Here is a 27,782-nt window from a genome sequence, read left to right as displayed (position 1 = left end):
TTCTGTAACAAACTGGAAGATCAGTTGGTATTCACTTAGAAGTTGCTAAAGGAACTGAAAAATTGCATAGGTTAAAACTGAGGCTGTATCTGAGAACTGAAGACCTCGACTGCAACACCATTTCCAGGGGGATCTGATTTGTGTTAGGCAATTTAGTAGAGCCGATTGCATGGAACAGAATTAGCGGACACTGTGATGAACGTGAACTAAGTATCCAGATGGTTTCTGTATGGTGAAGTTCTTTCTTAAGAAGGGGATAAAGAGTAGGAATAAATGGTAAATTCTCACAGCTGAAGGCATCCACAAGCAAAGCTCTGGTTCAACATTGTTCGATACATTTATAAGTGATTTGAAACAGAGTGAACAACAGGCTTACCATATTTGCCAATGACACACAAAAAAAGCTCCATCTGAGCTTTTGCCTTCTTAACTGCATTTTTAGACACTGAAGCAATGTTTCTATATTCCCCTATTTGGGAGTCTGCCCCCTTTTGCACCACTCTAGTGGTGTTATTTTTTTTTATTTTTTTTTTTTTCTCTCTCCTCTCCTCTATTTGAGCTCCCCCTGTAGCTTGCTGTTTTTTTTCCAGCCAATTTCTTTCTACGCCTGCTCCTTTTCCTTCTCAAGGGGTTAGTTAGACTGCTCTTGTGCTTCAAAAAGCAGCTGTGGAGGAAAATCAGGACTCCAGGTGCAAACTTTCCCACCAAGTTTCTCTAATTCCATTGACACTTTAATATTGTGACTGTACACGGAACTCCATCTCTTCTGTGTTCTCCAGAGTATGAGGGTTGGTGCACAGGCACTTGAGATGATGTCCCATCTGCTGCTTGTCTCTGAGGGGAGTGTGGTGGCCTTCCTTTTCACTATGCTCTCCACATGCTTTTACCTTGCCCCCTCCAGCCTTGCTTGTCTCCATTTCTTTAACTCTAGCTTAAAGTCCAACTTGTTGTCAGCCAAACTATTAGAAAAGATGTCCATGCACCTTTTCAATAAGTGAATCTCTTCTCCGCTTGGTAGCTCATAGTCTTTGAGGTACCTCTTGATCATGGAAAACAGCCACACAACTAAGTGTTGACCAGAATAACAAGCCTAATCCTGCCTGTCTTCTTCCCTGGAGAAACTGATGAGAAAGCAACCTGAGAGCGTTTCTCCTTAAATTTAAACCTTGGTAGTCTTGCTTAATTTTCCAGGCCACACTTTGCAGTATTACTGGTGTCATATGGAAGAGCAGTAAATTCTTGAGCTTAGGATGATCTTGGCAGTATATTAATGCAGGATGTTTGCTGGAAGCAGCCAACTTCCCATGACTGTGTGTCAAGTCACCAGATATGTGTCTCAATTTCCCACAGAAGGGAGTCTCCTGCTACTGATACTTAGTATCTCTTCTTCCTGACTATTTAGAGCTGTTGGCCTGCTTGCCTCTTCCACTGGATTGTATTTGTCAACGGTTTACGGGCGTTAGGCCCGGTTCCGTGACGAAGGGGACGGGGGACCCAAGGGCCCACATCCCGGGAAAAGGGGAAAGGGGAAAAGGGTAGGGAGATGGCCCTGAGAGCAAAGAACAGCAGCAACAATCTGAGGAGAAACAAACTAATTTACTAAATAAAATATCGGAATGCAAAACAACACACTATAATACAATATAATTACAATTTAAGCTGATAAATCCAACACAGAGAGAGAGAATGTCCCAAAATCAAGGTAGGCCTTACTCTACTACCGATGAGACGGCTGGAGAGCGAGGTGCTGCCAAGATGAGAGACGGCGGAAAAAAGGGACAAGGTCTCGTGATCTGCAAGTTTTTATACTGCGAGCTTCTATCTTTTCCCTCCGGCTGGAAAATGGTAACAAAGGAGCAAAGTACCATGGGGACTGTAGTAGTCCTTCTCTTCTGAGAACTAGGTATGTCCACCACATGATGTTATGATGTGGAATACCAATAACCGAAAATCACAAAACCATGACAGTATTCATCTTTCCAGCCTATTGCCAAGATTCTGCATCTGTTCTTCAGCAGAATTTCTGTAGATCAGGGGAGAGTTGCTGTCTTACTGCCACAGGTGTCAAACATTGAGGGGACCTTGTTCTGCACATTGTTATTTTTTCCCTGTCTAAGCTTGCTTCTGGTCTTCTACTGTCTGCACACAGGCTTCAGCCATGCCCCCACTGCACCATTGCTGAAGTTGTATCAGTTTCCTGTTCATTCACTGTGCTTAATTAGCAGAGCTCTGCCTGCATCTCCTATGCCTGCCAGCTCAATGGTCCATTAAGGCACATGTCCCAGAGGTGAGGTCCCAGTCCTGACCAGGCCAGCAAGGAGTACCAGGCCATCACTGCTGCCACTTACCCAAATGGCTGCATCCCCTCTCAGGAGCTCTGGCTGGGTTGATGTCATCCCAGGAAGAGCTTTATGGGTAACTACAGTAACATCACACCACCACCATCTGATCACCAGCTTTCTTACAGCAGTGTTATACCACCGAACAAGTGCGCTAGAATCTTGAAAACTGTGCCAAGCTCTTCTCATGTCAGAAAGATGTAGAAGAACTGGAAAGATAGAGAAAAGGGCTACAAGGATGATCAAAGGTACAAAATGGATTCTCTAAAAGGAACAATAACATTTGAGTTCTTCAGCCTGGAGACAGCTTGACGAGAATATGGTAGAGGTCAAAAAACTCTGTAGGACATATGCACTAGCTGTTCCAAACCAGGAAGTAGCGCAAATAGCAAATAAAAGGCAGACTTGAAAATGGGTGAAAGAAGGTGGTTCTTTACCTGAGAGAAACGACTTTGATGTTTAGTAAGCACACAATGTTTTTAATAGGATTATTAAAATCTGAAAGTAGGCAAGTTTTAAGCATTAGGTGGCAGTGTCATATATTCTCGCCCTCCTCTTACTTTTCCTTCAGCGCATGCATACGGTCATTGGCAGAGACAACTTGTCTGACCAATAAAAGCTGTTCTCAGTAGTGAATCACACATTTATTGCCACAAAACAGAAGGCAGAAAATATAATTAATTTGTTTTTATATTAAAATGATTTTTATCCATAAAACATCCAGATTTGGAATCTGGACCTTTGTACAAGAGAACACAAGACATTTTTGCTCTGGAGTCTTTAAATAAGCAAACAAACACACAACTTACAGTATTTACCCTACAGAAAACACTGAATAGAACAGAAGAATTAGACATACTGGACTGGATTTGCAGTTATGGTTCCTGGTAATCAAACATACACTGACATTTGCTGCACCTCAACAATATCAAGTACCACTAAAATAATGATGCCACTCACGCCAATATGAATTGCTTCAAGTACTAGTCAGCTGCCACCAAAATCTCAGTAGATGAGAGTGTTGTAAACATCTCTACAAGAATGCTCCTTACAGCAACAACGTCACAGATACTGCACAGTACAATTATAAAATAAGAGAGCTGTAAGAATCATTGGTATTTTTCATTGAAATGGGAGTACGAAATTATGAATTAACTTATTCTATAACTGTAAACAGGACATTTAATTGACATTAGTCATCTGAAATTTAAGCCATTACTACAGCAAAATAAAACAATCAGAACTTCGGTCTAGTGATGTCATTAACCCCAGCAGTTCTGTGTAAGGCCTGGTACATACACGATGTTCGAGTGTATTCGGGCCCAGGCCCCGAATGCAAAGCTGGCAGGTAGGAATTCATGCTCCCTTTTCAAAAGGGACTGGATTTTGATAATGCAGCTGCTGAAGAAAGGCAAAGGAAATAAAAAGGAGCCAAAACACACTGTATTTTAAACTTGGCATTTCAAGCTAATTTAATGGCAGAAAGGAGGGGAGGGAGGTGCTAGAACAAATTTCCAGCAATGGTTTCTGAGTCACTGCATCTCTAACCCCCCTGCCCCCATCTTAAATCTGCCCTCTGACCATGGTGAGAACCGGAGACTCAGCAAAATGCTTGCTCTCTCCTCCCCACACCTGGCAGTGCCTGAATGCCACACACATCCCTTCTTCTGTAACAGCAGGCACTGTCTCCATGGCAGCACAAGGAAAACTGTGCCAAACTGGTCAGGAAGGAAAGCCAGGCAAAGTCCCTTGCCCCAGCAGGTCCCTAGAGAACTGCTGCGCTTCAACACACACCATGCAATGTCCATGGCTAATCTGGCACAGCCAGCAAACTCTCGGCTCTCCTCCCCTCCCAGGCCGTCCATGGGAACACTGCCTGGCAGTCCTGATGACTCACTGGCTGTGAGGAAGCAGACGCATGCCCCTGCCACGACCTGAGGCTGCATGGGAGGAACTCACTTCACAAACATCCACGGTACGTAAGTCTTAAATAGGGCTTTTTAGCATCTCAAGATTGTGTACACATTGGGATTACTTTGTCAAAGCTGTATGATTTGCACAGCTGAACAGCTCCAAGACAGATGAAGTTTGACATTTCTGAATGATCTTGGCTAGCGTAAAATAATGTGGATCTGGAATTGCAATCTACGCTTGCACAACCTATCAAAGACAAGATTATTCTGGCCAGTGCCAAATGTCAATCAAGCCGCCTGCTCACAAACCACAACACAGTATCTTAGTGCCACACGAGGTCCTAATCATGCATGATAGGCATCTTCACAGGATCTCAGAACAACTGAGGTTGGCAGGGACGGCCGAAGGCCATCTGGTTCAACCCCCTGCCCTGGTAGAGGCACCTATGGCAGGGTGCCGAGGAGCACATCAAAACAGCTTTCGAAGGTCTCCAAGGTGGAGAGACTCAACTACCTGCCTAGAAACCTGTGGTAGTCACCACACAGCAAAGAAGTGTCTCCTTAACATTCAAAGGGAATCTTCTGTGTTCCAATTTGTACCCACCACCACTTACCCAGGCAACAGGCACAGACAAGAGCTGGGTTCCATCTTTCTTGCATCTTCCCTTCAGGTATTAATTTTCAGGATTTTTTTTTTATATTCTGAATTGATCGTGGATATACTATTTTATCTTGCAGGGTCCACTCTTCTTCGTTCATGGACACCATCTAATTTCAGTACTACCTTGTCCTATGGAAAAGGTTTCCCTGCTCTGCTTGAGAAGCTGCACTGAACACCGCACTGCAAAGTCTCTTCACTGAATCAAATTTTTCCTTCAGTTCAGACCCTTTTGAGGAGTCCCTGCAGCCCAGAATAATTAAATACAAGCAACATTTGCCATGCTAAAATGTAAGAACAGAAGAAAGACTACTTAGTTTGCTGAGCCTATTCTGTTGTCCTTTACTTGCATATTTCAGATTATGTAACCACTGAATAAGGAAAATGTGAAATCAGGCTGATTATTTATCAAGTGTTAGGAATTTATAAAGCAATTTAGTCCTTGGCTTAAAAAGGCAGGCTAAATATTTAGTGTACTGAAGTCAGGAATTAAGCCAAATTTAATCTCTATGGAAGTTTTTTTGGTTATTTATTATGTTACTTTGCCATTTCTAGAGCTTCTGTTTGGTAAAGACTGTGGCAAAGACTGACTTTTTTGTGCGTTACATGGTTGGCGGAGTCTATATAATTTCCTAAAGCAAAGTCACTGGCATGTGAATGAAAGAAATAATTTAATGGGATGCACTGACTGTACTCACTCCACTCTACTTCATTTCCTCAAACAAGAGGCTGCATTGACTGAGAGAGACATTTCTTTGGCTCATGTCCATTGCAGAATGAAGTCAGAAATAGAGAAAGCTACACAGCATCAGCATTCCCTCCTTTGCACGCATTCACAAAAAGTAGCAAGAGACCCTTGCAACAATGTTTTGGGATGTCTTTGACAGCAACACTGGAATATAAAGTGTCTCTAACTTTTTTTTTCCCCCCCAAGAGCAAAATCCCCACAGTTGTAACACTGCTTCGCAGGAAGGATTTGAAGATTCACCTCTCAGAAACCAGCTTCCCCTTCCCTTTAAGCAGCTTCATAACCCCATGGACAGGCAGAACAGTTTCTACCTCTTCTTCCAGTTCATGTTCAGCACAGGAAAGTAGCATAGAACTCTTTCAGACTAATTACTACCAGAAGCATAAGGCAGTCTCTGTAGCCAAGAGGAACTACATAAGACTAACACCGATCCCATTATAGAGTTTTGCAACCTCGTTATTGTCAGAGCCAGAGAGAGGGGAGCCTAACCTCCTGGAGGCTACTGAACTGGATACCTTTTTTTTGTTGTTGTTGTTGTTTGTTGTTTTTAAATAGGATTTTAGCCTCTGACCTTACAGAGCATCTCTTAACCCAGGGAAATGTTTTGCATGTATTGAGTTTACAGGCAGTTTTATGCATGTCGTTACTTCGGGCATGTCTGGTTCCAGTCTCATCTCTAGCCAAAGATGCTAACTTTTTAATGACAACTACCACACACAAATGATCCAATAACAAACACGAACGCAAAATACTTTGTTGAAAAACAGAAAATGTTTTGAATTGCTTAGAAAGAAGAAAAAAAAATATGTCTCAGAAATATTACTGTGTATACAGAATAATGAGCTCTCCCAAACGATACTGCATCTTGTTTACTAAAATTTCTGCTGTTTGATTCAGATGTTAATTTCATGCTGCATTAATGAACAACCGATAGAATCAGTTTTATTTAAGTATTCACATCAGTTTCAGAAATCAAAGTTTGACACATTTTTGAATTAATCTCACAAAGTAATGAATTTAAATTTGCAAGCCACGATGACTCAGAACTTTAACAGCTCTGGAAGTGGGAATGGAGGGAGAAAGGCCTGGAGCAGACAGAAGGCATGGAATGATCTGTTCATGCTGCACACCAACAGGACCTTTCGATTACATAATACGTAGGTTCACCACCAGTTTGATTTATGCATAAATAGACCTAAAGAACAATGACTAATAGCTTAATGATCTAATCATTTTTTAATAAGAATTGAATATATTTCTGGTACACACACAGCACTAAACTAAACACAAAACTAAGAGTAATTCAGTTAAATAAACCCACAGGCTTCTTGTTGTCGTTGTTTTGTTTTTAAAGGGCGAGGTTTAAAAAGTGTGTAATTTACCTTCTACCCGTCTGTGAGAATATGAAGTATCCAGTTCTGTTTTTTCACTGCAAGAATAACCTCCTAGATGCCAAAACCACAAAGGAAGTCATCCCACCACAGACAAGCCAAACGCTTAAGGTTTTGGAAAGATCAAAACAAGGAAGCCAAAAATAAATAAATCAGCAAGTAAGACATGGCTGCACAATAAGGTTGTTGCAACAGGTGGACTGCTTTGTAAGCTTAGCAGCCTACCATAAAATCCTTCTCTGTAACAGAGTGAAGCACAATGTGACAGCAGATAAACTCCGAGTGAATTTAAGTACATGTATCCATGTAGACAGAATAAACCAAACATCTGCCCTTTTTTTCCTCCCCCCCCCCCCCACACGCTTTGTTGATACTGCTGTCATCTGGACACATTATCCACACATCCTCTGAAACCACGTATTGCAATTTCCATCAACTGAAATTACACCTGCTGAAGAGGGCAGAACTGGCCAACAAGCTGTTCATGTACTCAGCAGATGTTTTGGTAAACTAGGTCAAATTGATTTTTTTAAAAAAAAAAAAAAAATCAGTGTTCATCTGGGAAAAAAAAAATAGTGCTTTTCACAATTGCATGTTATATTGTTCCCTGGAGGCATATGCTTCAAAACTTCAACTGGGACCAGCACGAGGTGACAGCAAAAGTATCTAATGAACAATAACCCCATAATATTAAAAAAAAAAAAAAAAAAAAAAAAAAAAAAAACAATCATGACAGAAAGGTATCTGGAAACAGGAAGGGCAGAGCTGATGATCAGCAATGGCTGAGCTCCCACTGGAAAGGACCAGCTTAGTGCCCGAAAGGTCACAGTAGATCCAAAAGCACTTACACTCCCTTCCCAATGTACAGATCTCTTTTTTTTTTTTTTCAAAACTGCCTTCCAAGATGTATTCATTTTAAAATAGAATAGCATTTTTTTAATAAATCTACTCTGTCATTCACAGAAGCATTGAGAAATATGCCTTTGTCCAAATAAAAGCACCACTGATTTTATAAACAGCATTTCTATGTTCCCCGCTCCCCCCCCCAAACAGCCAGTATTAATTAGAAAATAGATTCAATTTGTTTCCTGTCATACAAACTTAAAAGCAGGGACAGGAGGCCCAGGCAGGACAAAAGGTTTAACAGTAAAGCTGTTCAGAGTTGGCCCAAACAGACACCCAGAGTCTATCCAGAGGCCGCATCCAACCAGGCAATTTGTTTGGCTGCCTTATCTTGCATGCATGCCACAGCCATCCCTGCTGCACTACTCACTACCCAAAGGAGGTTATTTCCAGAAAGCAGTGTCTGAACACCTTGCCTCTACACTTTCCAAGCTCATTTCTATTTTGAGACTGTATAATGCTGACAACAAAGAGCTAAAAGTTAGAATAGAAAACAGTACTAAGCATTGCTGCGAGACTTTCCCAAGCTGATGTCACATTCCAAGTTTCTGAACATACTACAGGAAAAAAAATGGAGTAAGGGCGTAAGTCAAATAACGTCGTAGCACATTTTGAGTATTCAAAAGATTTATTTCTAGCAACCCAGTAACTAATAGCTGGATTAAATATTTGAAGTATTCTTTTTTTTTAGAAAAAGAAAAATCACAATTTCTTGAAAAAAGTTTGCAAATTCAGAAACTGTTCCTCTAAAAGAAACACTTTAATTTGCGTGTATTTACAGACAAAATTAAGCTACACTCACCTAGGTAAAAGCAGGTACTATTTGTCTGTGCAGTTCTGCTTAGAAGCAAATAAATCCTCACTTATGTCGACGAGTGAATTTACTGTAGCCACGTGTCTGATGTCTAAGAACATCAGTAAGTAAAAAATAACTCAGAATTTAGTTAAAAAACAAAACTGCTCTTAGATGAGCTCATGCAATTCCTTTTGAAATAAGAGGACAGCCCTACGTCAGAGAAGCCCCTGAGAACTTAGCCTCATTTGTAACCAGGTAAGATGTCAGAGTGAACCTGAGTAGAAGAGTAAAAGAAGAAAGGAAGTGGTATGTTGCTGCCCAAATCCTTGACACTGTTACTCTTGATGCAACATGCTTTATTCTTGGGGGGAAAAAAAAAGGTGTCAGTAATATCAAAGAAAGTGCTAAGCTTCTGAAAGTTGTATAAGCCTGACAAGATGACTCTCATAGCCCGGAGATGCGCTGTAAGTAAAGTCACCGTGCAGTCTGCCAGAACAGGTCCCATTCCAATTGTCTGAAACTTCCTCAGTGGTCCCATCCAACCATTGAAACACTTCAAACAGGACAACACTTAACACGATCCCAATAAAATTTTGGTAGCTGCTCTAACAAAAGATTTGTGCAGGCCTGGTATACTGGACATGTTTCTTAGCTGCTGCCCTCCGATATGATCAAAGTGACTGCTTCCTTCTCAATGTTGTGACTTTGAAACTAACCATGAACTGCATATACGCAACTACTCAAAAACAAAGGTAGAAGTAAACAAACACATACATACAGTACCCTCTTCAGTATGCCCTCCTGGTATCCTTAATATACTTCTGACTCAAAACTTCCTGAGCATCCAGATAGTACCTGGAGTGGTCTTGGGCTGCACTGAAGCTGGCCACTGCTGTGCTCTGTGATGGAGCAGGCTTGCAAGTGATCACCTTGGTGGTGAACGCCAACTAAAAATGGGCTGCTGTTTGGTAATTTACTTGTCTGGAGACAATATCTTAAGAGTAAAAAGCACGGGCAATTTTGCCGTTAATCCAAACAGTAAGCACTTTCATCCTGTGAAACTACTCCTCACATTGTAGTACATGCGCCTGCTGAAATTGTTTCCTCCTTCCCCTTCTTCTCTCCCTTCCTGAAGTCACAACTTACCTTTAGGTCTCTAGCCCAGAGCTACAACCACAAAACAAATTCATTCCTGGCCTAGCCAGCCACCTGGAAGGAAGCATTTGGCTCCTCTGAACAAAGGAACGCGTGTCTGATTTACAGCAAGGCCCAAGCGAACCAGAGCTCTGTGACAATGTATGTCATTTCTCCCGCCATATTTGAAACAACCGATTTATTATATACTACAGGGGTTCGTAAGGATAATTCAATATTAAAGTGATTTTAAATTACTGTTGAGCACTTAAAATAGCATATTGTCAAGGTAAAAAGTACTGTGAACATAGCCATTAGAAATTGTGTGAAAGTGTCGTTCTTCAAAGGCAATGTGTGGAACGAACGCAGTTTTAGATGCACGTTCTTAGATAAAATTCCCATTTAAATGAAGAGATAATTCTGATATTGTTTATATTTATGTAGTTCTGTGCTGTATGTAAATATGTACATGCTTTCAAACAACTGCAGACTTGTTGAAGAGACAGCGGCACTTGAAAATCCCCCTTACGGTTCCACTTAAAGCTTTTGGTGTTTAAATGTTTATTAGAAAAAAAAAAATTACACAGGGTACCCAAGCCAATAGCAAAATTATGGCTGAAAAGCCAACACAGTAGTTATTTCACCTAGGAAACAAAATTAGAGCAATGGTCTTAAAGAAAAAAAGAAAACATGGATTGTCAGCCCATCAGTACATGCAGCTACCTGTGGTAATGGGACATTGGAGGTGGGTTCTGATCTTCTCTAAAAATGGATGCGAGAAACATCCACAGCTGAAACTCTGTGACAAAAATGAATGAGAAATCTATACACTCCATTATGTTATTGATGAAGATAATTCCCCACCTCTGGAACTACAGTTTTGCTATATTTCATGTTTTGATTGTGAATGCACAGTATCTCTTACAGAAGTTCCATTATTGCTGATGAAAATTACTAGCATTACTACACTGGAGCATGCAGCCTTAAAGTGAGCTAAGGCAAAAGAAGGAAATATGGTTAAGGGGGGTTACTCAATACAACACACACGCAGTATAAAACTTGCGTGTGGAGAACTATAACAAAACCACTCTATTTTCTATGCTTGTTCAATTAATAATATGGAAGAAGAAATACTAATCTAATCCTAGCACCACATGTCATTTATTGTGAATGGCTTTTTAGGAATCTGTGCTGGGCAAAAATTAAACCAAATATAGGTCAGTCATTATAAATGTTGAGCATGTGCCTTTCCACTGGGACATCTTACCTCATGACTGTTTAGAAGGGAACAAGCTTGAACAGGACGCTGCAGAGACGGCTGAAGTGTTTTAGTGCTTATTTAGGAAAGTCCCAGGCTTTCACAGTTTATATACAAGACGCACTTTTTTCTTGTTCTAATCACATCATTCTGGGTGAACGACTTCAAACAATTGATGCAGATAAAGCTGGTGATGTTTCGTCCTCCACAGGCTATGCCGATATGCTATTTCATTTACTATGTCTGCAGTGACTGAAAGCAGTTGTGTAGCCTCAGTTCAGCAAACGCCCAAGAAAATCTACGACTTCTGAAGCTCAGCTAAGCCTCTTCCACAACTAGAAGCGTATCATAAAGCCACCCCACACCAACACCCAAGCTGCCTTCTCTAGGTCAGTTAAGTTCCACTCATTTCAGTAAATCTCAACACCTCATTTTAAACAATTTGAGAACTTGTTCTGGCCTTCATTGCATGTCCTTGGTTCGGTAGGACAAAGAAAATACTGCAGAGAAATTACTAAAAATATATTCTTTGACTCAGCAGCCACAGGCTGCCTTAATGGCACTGAATTTCACATGAGAACTGAGGACTCCCTCCCAGGCTAATGGCAGGGTCTAAAACTGACAGCAGATGTTTTGAAGGACCCAGGAAATAAGTCTGAACGTCAGTTAGGTAGGAAATTATTTAAAAAGAGTCATACCCTAGGAGTATTTGGCTGTGCACAAATAATGGCTTTCAATGTCAGAGAAAGACAAATAATGAAAAATAACTATGTCACTGGGCAGAGCGAGCTGAAGAAAAGCAGCATAGCCCAAGCAGCAGCTCACAGAAAACTCACACTGAGCCATTTGTATGCTTGACTCTCAATCTGAAGTTTGGCTATTGAATTTTTAGCACATCCAAAGCCAGTTGAAAGAATCAGCTCCGGAGACAAGGGACAACTGTTCAGAAACTAGACCAGTGCTGATGCATAGCATCACATCCCTGAAGGAGAATAATTTAAAAAAAAAAAAAAAAAAGACCTCTTATAAACAATTTACTTCTTGCATGAGAAGAATTTGAGGTTTTCTAAGTTACAGGTGTCTTGCATAGAGTCCAGCACATGACAACAAACAGCTTCAACAGTCCAAGTGAAAGACATTAGAAGGTTCAAGCTAGATTGGGCTCTGTGATATAATATCGACCCATCTAAAGATGAGCTATTAAAATAACAGTAAAAAAGGAAAAACAGTATATAATATCATCTATTCGCTTTATGTTATTATCTACATCTTAGTCAAATGCATCACTCTGGTATTATTGATGATGGATGAATGTTAGTATCTAGACAAGAGAACTTGTGTTAGATTACGGCACATCCCTTTCACACATTGAAAAGCTAAGAAAGGCTGAAGAAGTTGTATGCACTGAAAAGCAAACTCAGTACTGAAGCGGTCAGCTCTGTTAGGAAATCAAAGTAGAACTGCCTATTACTATTGAGATGATACTAATAAATTCACTCAAAAACAAAGGAGTGAGGGGGTATCAAGAGGCGGAGGCTAACTCAACCACGCTGGACCTCAGAACTACCACAAGGAAACAAAAATAACAAAACACAGTAGCCTCACAAATAAGAAATGAGCACCTACTACAGCTGCAATAGGGATGCTGTCATTTCCTATGGAGTTCGCTGTGCCGCGCTGCAGCAGCCTACCTCTCTCACCATGGTGCACAGCATGCCTGTAGCCAGCAGCATCACTCAGCAACTGTTTATGCAAATCTAACAAGGAACCGGTACGTACACATTTAAGGTGAAATAACATACGCCACAATGAGAGTCTCTATGTACTAGAAAGCAAAGACAACTGTCCTCAGTTTCCAAATGAACCACTTGCTACTACTTCAGGCACAAACATCATGAAATTATGCTTGCACGAGCCTAAGAGAATGGTTAAAAGCAATACAAATCAGTATTAATCTACCAAAATATCTTAACACATGGTACATACATGCTCACTGATAATACTGTTCAGGCAATGCAGGTTTTCTTTTAAAGAAAAAAATATAATATTCGTCACTATCAGGAAGGCCACTACAAAAAAAAAAAAAAAAACCAGAAAAAAAACAGTGACAACTTCCTAAGTGTTGGTTGATCACCAAATGACTCAGTTCTATAACTCACTTGGTTAAAACAATATCTATTTCACTGCCTATAGCTTCAGCAGAAACTGTCCACGAGTGGATTATTCCAGTCCCAAAAATATTCTATGGCCTTTCATAGCACAGTACGGAGAAGGGTTCCAGCTCCTAACTTCTCCGACAACTTCAAAAGCTGTGGAAGTCACTCAAGCTTCAAAGTATTTCAACCTGTTGAGAATAAAACTTTTAGCATTTGTCTGAACACAAATTAAACACAATGCTGATAATTCTCAGGTAACAGTCTAAATTTATAAGTCTTTTTCCTATATGCTTCCGTGTTTTGACTTGCCCCATTCCACTGCTGTAAAATCAAGGACCTCTGAGGAGCAACCCAGCCACATGCTGTAATTAGAAGGGGTGAGACGGGGCAGGCAAAGAGAGGTTTACTTCAGCTGAAATCTAGTTGAGTTTCTAATTGCTCTTTCTTCCAGATCCTCAAAAATCTTCACAATCTTGCTGCAGTCAAGACAGACTGAGATAGATTCACAGTTGTGTCACCACAGAGGGCATACGTTCAAGGCTGGGAAGACAAGGTGCCTGCCTTAAGCATCAGATCAGCTTTTCTCAAAGGCCAATTAATGGAATCGCCATTCTGAGAGCTTTACACCAGAGGTCAAGACCTCGAACAGAGGCTACTTGTATTGGCATGATACCCCTGCTAGCAGTTTTCTGGAAGGAACACTTTGGATCTCAGAAATAAATATTTAAAATTTCTCACTGAACTGGCCCCAGTTACTGCCTGCAGCATTGATCCCTGCTAAAAAAAAAAAATGGCAAAAAAAAAAAGCAAGAAAACTCCAACAAAACAATAACCAACTTTATATAGCAGATTTATACATACAGCTTGTACACGTTTATATACACACACATACACACAAATGGTGCAGATGTTAGTACTACAGACCCACTGTGGGGAAAGCTACTTAAAACAGAGAAAGTGTTATAAGTAAGTATCATGGTATAAGAAAGTGTGTCAAGATCTTCTAATTAAGTAGGTTATTAGGATGAATTTTTCCCACTGGCAGACAGCAGTTTTTATCCCACCTCTGTGTGGGATAAAAACTCAGTTACCTTAGGGTTCAGCAACTAGACGACTAGAGCAGCAACTGGAAGACTGAACACGTTTTTTTTTGTTTTGGTTTTTTTTGTGTTTTTTTTGGCAGAAGAAAAAATGATACTTTCTGCTTATGATTATTTTAATGAATGAATGCCTAAGCTTCTGATACATCATTAGTTTCTACATAAACAACTTCTACCTGTATAATAAAATCACTGAAGTAATTCCAACTTTGCCTCGAACTTCCAAAAAAAAAAAAAAAATCAAGATGTACATGTATGGTTGAATTAGCTCAGTTACTCAGAAATCAGTGAAGTAATACTAAAGATAAATTTGGCCCATTATCTACCTGCACAGCACAAATGAATAATGTAAATGTGTACGCAAAGGACCATGAAGTATCTCAGCTTAGCAGTGCATTTTAAATGTATCACTAACTTTCAGCTTCTTGAAATATTTATCAGCTGCACTAGGCTCTATAGAGCACACACTCTATTAGGGACTTAACCGAATTTGGATTTCTACACTCGACGTAGGGGACTTTAGAAAAGGAGACTGAAATCAGTCCTGAAACAACTTCAAGTACTGTTTTGCCAAGTCCCTCAGGAACTGGCTCTGGCTCACATCAACATCCTCCCCACAATGCCGACTCAACCAGCATCTTCACACCTTCCATTTCAAAGGACAGGAGAGGAAGATGGAAGGTCTCCCACGATTACCTTCCAAAGCCAGTAATAACAAATTGTATACAACTTCAAAGCTACTGAACTATTTACACAGTAACAAGAACACTTCGAGACACTACAGCCAACTCAAAAGTATCACATAAAAAGTTCAGTAGCCATACTAAAAATCAACCCAATGGCACAAACTAGTTAATAAGATCAGTTGGGTCAACAAGGAACCAGCTTAGATCAGTGGGGCATTGATTAAAATAGTTCTATTGCTCTATTAAGGATCTGAACATCCAAAAGAAGATTATTCATGCTGAACACTCTGGAATACATCAAAAAAGAGAAAGAAGGGAGGGGTAGGGAAAGAATGAATGTAAACCAGTCCTTATCCAAAGACTGAGCAATAAAACTAGTCTGATAAAAAAAAAAGTAATAGTTTGCAAAATTAACAACAACATCTACCCATCATGGTGATATCAAACAGAAATCCCTCATAGCCATATGTTTGATTTAGCATGGACCTTTGCAGGGTACTGCTTATTCATGTACTCCGACAAGCGCACTCCCCTAATAAATAGGGTTAATCCCTAATAACACATTCCTGCAGTATCCCAAGTCAGTAGTAATACTGAAAATCAGTCTGCTCTATACACTCCATTTGCTGTAGGTATAAGACAATGGAGTTTTTGTTTATGTCTCATAAGATTTTTAGATATTTCACTTGAATTCAGCCAAAAGATCAAGCCAGAAAATGCACTGTTCCCCTATATACAGATCTGTAACTGTAAAGGCTGTTTGGACTTGATCACATAACTAAGTTGCACACAAAATTCACTTGCTTAATTCCTAGAACAGTCGGGTACATTTCCGTGGGACCTCAGCAGCACCAGACGAAGCCATGCATTATTTGCACTAATCCTCTGTAGTGAATTTCAAATTAGTTGACCCATCTACACTTAAATCTACCTGAAAAGCTTACTGAAGACTCCGAGATTAAACAGAATTATAGGAAACGCAAATCCCGCTCTCACTTATTCAGTATTACAATCTGACAAAGAAGACGTCAGTCACCACAGCTGACAGCAGGCACTCATTAGGAAGATTTTCCAGGGTACGAGTGCACAGCAACAGGTCTGCAAGCTCTAAGTCTGCTACAATGTAGGGACATTTGGGGGCAAGAAAGAGGAGATTATTTTACCTTAGCGGAATTCCTGATTTTTAAAGATTTTCTCCAACCTTAGCTGTAGATGAGCTGAAACAAGTAAGACTCCTAGTCCCAGTAACCCTGGGTAAGGGCATGAATGAAACCTCGTGGCGGAACGTTGACTTTCTTGCTTCTCATGCACTTTAACATCACCATTCCTGAGATTTTTTTTTTTTTTTTTTTTTTTTTTTGGTGGGGAAGCGTTGCTGGTTTGGTTTTGTTCAGGGGGGAGAAGCGACTGATGTCCTTTTCCAACCAAGAACTGCGTAAAACAACCAACCAGCCAACAAAGAAACGCACAACACCCGGTACACGGAGAGGACTCAGCGGCCAGCAGCCACAGGTCACCCAGCGTCTCCCCGTCCCGAAGCCAAGCACTCCCTGCAGCCCTCCCTCCCAGCGCCGCACAGCGCCCCGAGGTCCCGCACAGCGCCCCGAGGTCCCGCACCGCCCGCAGCAGCCGCTCGCAAGAGCCCTCCCGTGAGCCGCCCCGCACAGCTTTACCTGAGGGCAGCACACTCGCCTCGCCCGCGCGGAGCCCGCCCTACGGCATGCCGCTTCCTCCCGCGGCCGCTGGCGGGGTGAAACTTAAGGTGCCGGCGGAAGCCCGCCGGGGCGCGCTGCCGGCCATGCCGGGGGCTGAGAAAAGCGAAAGCCAGCGCCGAGCCCTGCCCGCCTCCCCCCGCCCGCAGCCGCTCCGCGTGCCGGGCCCAGCCACCGGCGCAGCCAGGCACAAAGGTCGCCATGGCAACGGCGCGCGTGCCCCCGCCGCGCCGTGGAGGCAACATTTCATCAGCCCGCGCCCCGCCCACCGTCCCCGCACGCCCCGCCCACTGCCAGAAGCACCGCCTAGCGGCGTTTCCCGCCCTTTGTCCCCACAGTTGTGCTGTCGTTGTGCTGGCGGTTACTTGCTGCTAACGTTGAGCTCGAAGGCTGAAGGGCCGGACAGTAGGCTTGCATTTCAGCCTTTTCTTAAAGTTATTGCATGTTCAATCCAGATTGTAAGGGAAAAAAACCTTTTTGCTGGGAGAGAACCATTCCCTTTCCTGAACCACAGCAGCCAGGCACCTGCTGTCCTTTGCCAGCCAGCCGTGTGTGAGTGGCTGGGAGCCATAAGATTTATGTGCACATTTCAGCAGCCTTCTCTCTAAATGTCACAGTGAGGCTGGGCTCAGTTTTGCTCGACGTTACTGGACATGGGAAATGTAGGAAGGAAAGGGTGACATTTCAGGGCCTGAAAGGAAAAAAAAACAACACAGTGCTGACCCGGGTTGTACCAGCCTTCCCCAGGATAAATCCCCCCAATTCCCCCCAAAAGTGAACAGCAAGGGTCCACGCACGCTCAGAGTGCAGCCAGGCATTGCATCATAGAATGGCTTGGGTTGGAAGGGACCTCAAGGCCCACCCAGCCCCAACCCTGTGCCGTGGGCAGAGCTGCCACCCACCAGGTCAGGCTGCCCAGGGCCCCATCCAGCCTGGCCTTGAGCGCCTCCAGGTGTTCAAGCATCAAAAAACTTGCACCAAGAGAAAAGGATGCTGTTAGCATTCCCCCAGAAAACTTTCGGAAGGAGAAATCCCAACAATGAACTGTATTTCTAAAACTTCATGGAGGTAAAATGATGCCGGGCACGATGGATTAAAAATGCTTTGTAAAGCCCTTTCAGCTCCTGAACTGCAGACACACTCGCTCCCTTGTAATGCTGCCAAGCTGTAAGTGTCACTTAAGGAGAACAATGGAACAATTTACTGTTGTTCTCCTTTGCCGCCTAGGATGTAGAAAGGAGATTGTTTATGATAAATTAAAGGTCACAAATAAATGGCAATTTAATAGAAGAAAATCTACTCCACATGAAATAATGTCTCCGAGGGGTGATTAATTATGCAGGAGTCTGAGCACGTACTGTTTCACTGAAACGCTGCGGATGGCCATCCTGCTTCATTTCAATGAAGCCAATATGCATCACCATCTCAGAAATGCTCTGCTGAAAAAAAATAATAAAACAGGCACTAGATAATCATTGCATCTATTGTAGCTGTGCACAAAGAATGGAATCCAGCAGTATAATTAATAGAGGAATTCACCCTAACTATCAAATACAAAGAGGTTTCACTCTTGTTGCAGAGGTCAGTGATCAAAATGGAGTACCATAGATTCATGAGAGAGTTGTTAAATAATCTTTATGTAAAGAGATCCTATCCCACATAAAACTGATTGCTGAAAATGTAAGAAAACGATTTTCATTTTAAACCTACATCCCTTCATGTTGTTAGAATATATGTGTTTATGAATCACAGTGTTTCCTGTACACTTAAAATTGATATCCATAAGTGTTCCACTGATGCTCTATTTGTATTCTGAATATGTGCAAACTTTGAAAGTTTGGACAGGGAAAACTAGCAGGAAATTCTAAAATGTATTTTAGGCTTTCTAATAATGCTTACTGCCCTCGAGTTGGTATACTGATAACAGAGTTCAGATATATGTGCCGGACTTTTGTAGCACTTAGCAGAATATGAATGGTTATCTCTGAACCATTATGCTAACATTCACGTCATTTTAAATCAATCCAAATGCACATGGGCTGTACTTTTCACACTGATTCTTCGGAATCATTTCAAACATCTCCAAACACCTGGAGTATTGCAACTAGCTGCATTCTTCATTATTTGAATGAAAAACATCAGTGTTCAAATCTTTGTTTTTTTCAGATGAGATAAATCTGTAAATATTTCAAGAGAGCTGTACTAAGGCCAGCGGTAAAGGTTAGGTTAGCTTGTGCACACCTTAATGTGTCTAGTAAGCCAAGAGGATATACACATGGAATAAATTGCTGTACAAAGCAGACAGGTTACTACACTTAAAATCACATAAATATTTACTGAGTTAATATTTTACTTGTTTCTGTAATGTCGTGGAGCTTCTTTTGTCTACTAAATCCTTTCTAGCACAAATTTAGCTGTTCTTTTGCTTGATGATTTATGCATAGTCAGGCAGAGATTAGTCCCGAATCCTTCCTCTTTCTCTACTACCATTTTCTATTTTGTGACGCTAAAGTTACCGTGAAATAACATTGCAATTACTGCAAAACCTCAGATGTTTTCTAAGGTTCAGGCCTATGTCCCATTTTCTTCTTGTGTTTTATTCACATTTCTGTTTTGATTTGGGGTTACCAGAAACAAATGAGGTTTTTCTGTGACACTGTATGGTGACTCTGCAGACCCCTACAACGTATCTTGCATTGCATACTCAGCTCAAGCAGTGTACACAGGGAATTTTGTTCTTCCATAATAAAGAAGAAAGCCCTTTTCAGGGTCTGAACAGACAGTAATATACATCATTTATGTCCACCAACTTCCACTCTTTATGTACTGCAACATTAATGAATAGCAGAATTCTTCTAGAAAGATTCTACAGACCAAGCGGTCTTTAAGACTTACTCTGTTTCACTATGAGAGCTATCACTTCAGTAATTTTAGGAAAAAAAAAAGACTGTGCACTCAAACACTTTCTGACAAACTTTGTTAAAAGAGCCACCTAGAAATCCTCTACCATCTCAATTTATCTGTCAATTTATAAGTATTTCTCAAAGTTCCTCCACACCCAACAATAACTTTGCAGAATAGGAGTCACTTTGAAGTCAGACAGTAGAAAACAAAACATTTTGTGAAGGGTTGGGTATATCCATGACTTTCTGAAAACAAGAAATAGAAGTCACTGTGATTCCAGTGGTAACAGATTGAGGACAATCAGAGTTACTATGGAGAGCTCACACTTATGGAAGTGCTGTTCCCAAACCCTCAACTAACTGGTGATTTCTGCAAATTTTTGGAGAACAAGATTTTCAGTTTTAAAAGTTCACAGGGAGCTCCTTATCAGATTTCTCTTAACTACACAGTTCCACTTACTGTACTTCATGCTTACTGTGTTGAAAGCATGCATATCCTTCTCAACAATCACATCTGTGTGATCTGCCGGGGCAATAGTATAAAATAAAAATCAGAGAAATTGGAGAAATCATCATTCTCACCATCAACATCCCCAAATATTCTACCTCTACAATAAATTAACATTTATGGAATTGTGTTGTGCTCCTGTAAGCACAAATGGGACTAGTTTGTACTTTGCATTTTGTTAACAGTATTTCCTGTTGAACTGACTTCAGAAGAAAAATGGTGTAGCATCAGGCATGCTGCTGGTTTAGTCTCCAAGAATGATGCCTGTTCACTGCATCAGAAAAATTGACCAGAGGCACAGCAAAACCAAACACAATGAACTGGAATAAGACAACTACCAACTCACTTCACTTCCACATCAAAAAGTTGCTAAAAAAGGTTTCCTTATCAACCAAAATCTAATTGTCCACGCTGATTCAGACTTCAAGGTCTGATTTCACACCTTTCTGATGCATACTGCTAGCTCAAAATGTTAGGAAAATGGAAAAAGAAACATCACTTCATAGGCAACAAAAGACTTATTTTCCCTGACTAGGAATGTTGTGCTGAACAAGTGACAAAGAAGATGGGGTGCAGGAGTAGCATATGAGGAATGATCTTAAACATGAGCAGAGGAAGCTCCCATTGTCAAAGTGTTGTTTCAGGAGACTAGCATTTTGCACAACAGTATGCAGCGGAAGGAAGGCCACTGCTTCTGTCACAAGTGCATTCAAATGACATCTCAGTTCAACAACGTATTTGTCACAGTGACAACACGGAACTATGGAAAAACAAATTAATGAGAAGGTCTTAATTAATGAGAAATCTTAGAGTGCAGGGTGATGTCTGCTATTTAGCCCTTAAACACAGGATTTTTTTTCAGTTAAAAAATGTTCTTCAAGTAAAGGAAATCTCAAAATTACTTTACTTAACAGTAAAGTAAGTCCTAGGGGAAAAAAAGGGTACACTGAAAAAAAATCAATATTGGAACAAACAAATGGAATATGAAAATGCATTATTACATTTATGTACTGCGCTGCTGGGTGAGGTAATCAGTGACAGAAATAATTTATCACTACAACACAAAGCCACAAAGCAGTATCTGTAGCCAAATTCCACTTGGTAAATCATGTATGATGTATACAAATGTCAGGTATAGTTCAACACCTGTGATGCTGAAGCTCTGTAGTAGTCAAACGTTGTGATGAGTTTTCTATCAAACTAAAATGAGTTCAAGATCCAAAGGGGCACTTTGAGTCTGCAGAACAAGCATGCTGTAGCTTCACATGTCATAACAGTCTTACACAGTGTCACTTCTTTAGTCTCACAGTCGCTCCAAACAACTAGAAGGCTTTTTAAGTCTTACTTCATGTCACAAGGCAAAGAAGAAATATATCCTTTTATCTAGGAATTCATCTCTGCCCAAGAATAGAGACTTGCTGCTCACAACAGGTTATTTTCCTCTTCTTTCTGAATGTAAAACTATTCTACTTGCCTGGTAGCATCAGCCTATTTTTTTCCAAAAAGATCTTGAAAATGAATATAAGCCTTTTGCCACACAGCACAGTGCAATGTAAGAGATGAGGACAAATGTGATTTTTATTTTTATTTTTTTTTTACAGAAGGGAAATATTTTGGTTTTCAAGTAAACCTACCGTATATACATTACAGGGCAGGATCTACTAATCAAAAACATAATGGAAATCCATGGTGGGAGTGGACAGTATTGAAAAACTTTATCAATTTTTGAATTCAACAAATCAATCACAAATAAAGATGTTGTGATAGCAGTACATGGAAGCAGCAGAAGTTCAGCAGGTAGAAGCCAAGAAATCAATCTGACCTTTACTCAGACACTTAAGCAACTGCAGAAATTATATATTAAGCAAATTGACATAAAATAGCTGTGATTAACTTAGCAAGCATGGGAATTCTAAATCATCCTAAACTCTGGCCTACCTGTATCAGAAACTACTGCCGCTCTGAAAAACAGAGTCTCTGAGGATGTAGCTGTGGCTTGATGAGAGGGTATGAGTAAGGAGGAGCTTTTCAGGAAGGACAAATTCTAGGTCCAGTTGAATTACCAAGCAGATGCAAGCACAACTAAAATTCTAGAGGGAAAATAAAAGTGTTTTTAAAGTCAAAGATATTGGGAAAAGAATAAGAGAAGGGAATGAGGGAGTAATAAAAAACTCTTTGAATCTTCTATTTTGGTAGTTTCAATACCTCACTTTTTGAAAATGGTCGTATACTGCTGATTTTTTTTTTTCATGTATATTTAAAATGTACATTATGAAATCATTGGGCTTAGACATAATGTTAACAACTTCTCTTTTTTCATGCAAAATTCCTCTGACAGCTTGGCATACAGTTAATCACTTTTTAAAACTGAATGCACCCCAACACAGTGAACCTAATTTTCCAATCCGTCAGCCAGAATTTGTCATTAACAAACTTTACAAAACAGATTAAATACTTCACTTTTTTTTCTCAGGCTTCTGACTTGGCAATAGGCTCAAGAAAATGTGTATTTCCAGCAAGATTAATGAGTAATTATCAGTTGAGATTAACCTGTTATAAAGATTTAACGGATTTCTATATTGTTTGTGGAAGATCTCAGAATAAATTGATGAACGATTGCTACAAATGAAAATAAGTTAACCTGATCGTAAGGAGTCATAGAGATGAAGGGAGAAAATGAGAACAGGTAAGATCAGGGAGTGAATCTGAGGTTCCAAAAGGTATTTGAGTCAGTGATACCAACAGCAAAGAAAGAAATGCACTCATTAATGACCTCACCCACCATTCCATTGGGGGTGACAGACTCATTAATCTTCATGAGCAGTCATACCAGGTACAAAAGAAATCTATTTCAGAGAATTTTGGGGGAAAATGGGAAAACCATGACTGCTTGGGATTTTAGTTTAGACTTTTGATCCGATAAAAAACACGGAGTGCACCTGTTTTATAAGTTTTATAAAGGATATAATGACTTTGGGGAACAGGAAGATACGGAACTATGCTCGCAAGGCCTCAAATTCTACTTTTAGAACTTTTTTAAAAATTATTTGCAGAAAAAGAAAAGAAACATCGTTATGCATGCCCAAGAGAAAGCAATTAGGCCAGTGACTAGCAGACTAATTAAGTGACTTAAACTTTGGCAAACATTCTCCAGTCAATCATGCATTCACTCTAATAACTTACAGGTGCTATGTTTAGATAACATCCTTCCCACACCACTCAGCTTCACTCTGCAGCTCCATCATTCTACTCTCTCCACGCTCTCTCTTGTTACCTTTCCCTTCTCTTCCATGTGTCTCAGTTCTAACTTTAGGCTAAGCCTAGTTACTTCAAGAAACACAACAGAAATCCCAGCACTCTCTTCTCTCTGCTGATGTGTTCTTTCTCTGTCCCTCATACAATCCCAAAAGTACTTTGTTGAGAAAAAACACCTACAGCCCTTTCTCTTTACACTATTTCACTATTTGAAGCCTATGTTGCTGGTCGCTCATACCATGGAAGCCTGAATAGCAGTAAGAGTTATACTTTATTTATTTATTTTTTAAGTCTGACTTGCTTTTTGTCTTCTTCTTTATGCTTCAAAAATTAGCACGGACAATTATCACCTCAAAAACCCCCATGATCCCCTGTAAGCCCAACCTGTTCCCTGAGAAATGCCTGCAGACCCCAGTGCCAGACCTCTGCTCTTCTGCCCATGAGCCTGGCTCAGCCTAACGCCCCAGTGCTGATCGCTGCCCCTCTCAGGGAGCAGCAGCCCCACTACACCTCTTGTGTGCCTGGAAGGAATATGACGATACACATCACTCTATAAAACATCCTTCAGCCCACCTCTACCTGCCCACTTAAGGACTGAATTGTGTACCCAGAGATCAAGCAAGGCAGTTCTTCTCTACATACAGGCACATCCTATGTTGTTTTGAGAACAAAAGCACTGATTCTAATAGCTGCTCATGGCTTAGACAGCGTACAACTGGATCTTTTACTTATTTTAACAGTAAATATTGATGCAACAAACTTTTAAATGCGTAGTCAGTGATTGTGATAATTCTACCACCAGGGAGGTGGTGGAGTTACCATCCCTGGAGGTGTTCAATGTGTGGATGTGGCACTGAGGGACATGGTTAGTGGGCATGGTGAGGATGGGTTGATTATTGGACTGGACGATCTTCATGGTCTTTTCCATCCTTGATGATTCTATGATTTGAAGTTACATTTGCACTTGTGGGAAGCTCTGAAAACAGGTGTTTATACAATATTGGTAAGCACCCATAGCTGCCATGGACATCCCAGGAGTAAATATATAAAGAGAACATATTGCAGCAGTTTAAATGAGCTTTTCCACACTTAAAAAGAAACTTACATGCAAAGCACAACTAAAAATTAATCCAGCTTAGCACTTACAATATATTGTACAACCTGTAGCTGTAGGTAGCACAGCTTCCTAGCAGGTAACGTACAACATGTAAAACAGCATATTCTAGAGACTGTCTTAATACAGCAAAATAACTATCAAAATGTTGTCTGTTTTTTTAATGAAAATATTTTTTCTCATGAAGAATAAAACAAATAACCTTCTCAAGAACCTCTAATTTCAAGCAGATGTAAATAAGTAATAATCATAATTGATAATCATGTTCATGTTCCTGCTCCTTCATGCTAATGAAGACAATGACAGTTCAGCTAAAAGAAATGTCTTTTGCCAGCTGTACAGCAGTAGGTACCGGAACAAAGTCAGTCTGGAGATTAATTCACACTTTTTCATAAGCCTAAAGCGAATTACTTAGCCTGTGGGAACATAATTGAAAGCAGTTGGTAAGGAGAGCATAGAGCCCAGAGAGGCTCCTTCACCAGCTCTCACAGCCTGTGGGATATTGGCTATTAGCGCTACTGCAGGAAAAAAGCTGCAAAAGCTCTGGGAGGATGGCTTGTTGCCTTGCCTCATGGGCAAGCTGTTCACTGAACAGAACTAAGACTTACAAATGGTGTCTCAGATGTCAGAACTGTTCTTTAACCTGATCACCAATTTACAAACAATTCCCTTCTTGGGGGATCCGTCACTGGCTTTGAAATGTTTTGGGAGTCTGACACAAAAGATTGTGCAGTATCATGGAGAAGAACATTCATGACTAAATCGAAGTATTCAGAAAGAGTAAGGAATTTTCTAGGTTTTCTGTCCCATCATGTCAGCTGTTATGGGACAACTAATTCACAAATCTAATACATTCTACTGCACTTAAAAATGCCAAGTAATTTTTCAATTCAGGAATTAGCACAAAACAAACAAACAAAAAACCCTGGCATATTACTGAATGCCTGATTAAGCAAAAGTGGCTACAGCATAGAAGATTCAAAGAATTCTTGTTTACAAACTACATATCTTATTATCTGCTTCCATATCACTGGAATGGTTAGTGGTTATAGCAAAGATATTTTGATTTACTTGAGTCAAATATCCATGAGAAAGCAAAAATCAAAGAAAATACTGTGTGCCATATGTGGGACAAGTAATATTTTTCTCAATGTGAATAGATTTTTTTTATTTGATCAACTAACCACAATTAAACTCACAAGGTTGATGTTGGCCATGCTTAGCAATTAAGCGTGAGCAAGGAGCTCTATTTAAAACTTGACATTATTATGGCTTTATGATATGCATGCAAAAGTAGATTTAGAGGAAATTTATGACCATTATTTCTGTGATAATAAATCAAGATATACCAATTCTTTTCTGGAAAATAAGCCAACATTTTAGGAATGAGGAATAAATTCATAAAGTCCAGACTTTTACATTAAATAATAACAGTTTTCATTGAACAAATATGAAAAGTATAGCTTCTCTGTATTTACAGGATCAGTGCAGCCAGAAGAAATGAAGAGCTTGGAAAAACTATGGTAGATGTGCCATGTCAAAAATTTGCCATGTGCAAAGGATGTTTAATATTTATATTTCTACTTTGCTCTCTTTTTTATTTTAAAGTCTCTTTGGACCCTCTGACAGGCAGTCTACAGACACAGAACTGCTTGCCTAACAATGTCACCTCTAGGTGCAATGGCCCCGGCAAAGGACCATTCACCACCCTAAATGTTTTGCACATTGTTTTTCGCTCAAGTTATGAGCAAAAGTAAAGACTGAGGTCTCAGGAATTTTCTTGTGCATTATCTTCACAGTTGCATACTTGCAAATTCTCCTGACTTCCATGGAGTAAAAACTTTTTCACAAGAATGACTGAAGTAGTAATTCCAATGCTGGATCCAGGCCTCCTTAACAAGCTTATTGCATACTGAAAACATAATTAGCAACGTAATCCCTTTAAAAATATATAAATAAAAGGAGGGACATAATTTCCCTATTATGTACCTCTTGCATTATTCATTTTGCACTGTGCTACACGTGAGTAAGTGATACTACCATTCACCACGGAACAGCTTCAGTGACATTTGTTAGAGGAAGGAGAGCTTAAAAATTATGTTCAGAATATACTTGTAACTTCAGACCACATAGATCATCTCATTTTTATGGAGGATTCACACAGGGTTTTTCAAAATTTTTCAGACTTCCGAAGTCTTTTCATCCATTCCTTTTTGTACAGTCATACTCTTACATGACAACATTTGAAAATAAAATTTAATAATTAATATAGAATATTTTTTCTAGTTACTTCGTAAATTTTAGTTTTTATTTCACACATTCTACTGTCTTGATAGTGTTGTTCTCCACATTACATGGGGCATTACAGGAAAACTTGGAATACTCTCAGCCTGAGTTTTCTTTATATCAAATACAATTTCAAGTTACTTTGACTTCTCAGTGTGAATAATGTTGAGACAGACTTCTCTGTGCAGTTTAAAATAATAGGTTTTGTTTGGTTATTATCTTCATAGTTGAAGATGGAAAAGTAACATAACATTGTTAATGATGCTGATGCTTCCAGTTGGCATTGCATGCTTTATCACTGCGTCTCCTGAGCCAATCTGAACAAAAAGAATGACAGCATAAAAGGAGTGATTTATCACTACTGCACAGACACCAAGGGACATACTGTCTCAAAGGCTGATGCTGTGTTAGAGCATTTCATTGCAGAGAGTAAGAAAGCCATAAAGAAACATAGTGCCAGGGCCATTCCTCATGTAACTCAGGACTCCTTTCTCAAAGGTTTTGCTGTCATAGCAGGAGAACCAGGATGCAGCTGGAGGGAAAGAAGAACATCCAGGACAATCCTATTGCCCTGAATCTTTTGTTGCCACACACACAGGCTGAGAGCCTGCATGTGTCACTTGCTGATGAGTTCTTCAGAACTGTCAACAGACCATTAGGCTAGAAAACAAAAAATTAAGCTAAATGCTATTTAGGCAAAATACTTCCTGAATCCAGTCCCCAGATTCTAGTCAGGTGAGGTCAGATGAAGGATTTCAATTATTTCCAATGATGTTTAATGAAAATACCACAGTACTGTAAGAACATTCAAAGTAAGTGAGTACTGCTTCTTTGCAATCACAAATTTGCTGGGTTCTAATGCTGTGACTTTGCCTGTGCAGTTCTTGTAGTATTTATCTTGGTGCCTAACTGTAAAGTGCTT

At 40.2% G+C, this 27,782-nt stretch overlaps 1 protein-coding gene across 10 annotated transcripts in view; it reads right to left on the bottom strand.

Moving 5' to 3' along the window:
* The window catches only part of CTNND2 (catenin delta 2), a 629,078-nt gene that overhangs the window by 399,430 nt on the left and 201,866 nt on the right, over positions 1-27,782 (bottom strand). Inside the window, exon 1 of one of the 10 annotated variants that reach the window (XM_021386180.1) lies at positions 16,756-16,985. The exons of the other annotated variants lie outside the window; for them this stretch is intronic. The gene's annotated coding sequence lies outside the window, so the exon portion shown is untranslated. Of the gene's footprint in view, positions 1-16,755; positions 16,986-27,782 lie in introns of those variants that run through there. 10 annotated transcript variants of the gene reach the window in all.

This window comes from Numida meleagris, chromosome 2 (genome assembly GCF_002078875.1).
Source record: "Numida meleagris isolate 19003 breed g44 Domestic line chromosome 2, NumMel1.0, whole genome shotgun sequence".
NCBI lineage: Eukaryota > Metazoa > Chordata > Aves > Galliformes > Numididae > Numida > Numida meleagris.
Note: the sequence above shows the minus strand (reverse complement) of the source record. Positions and strands in the feature narration are given on the sequence as shown.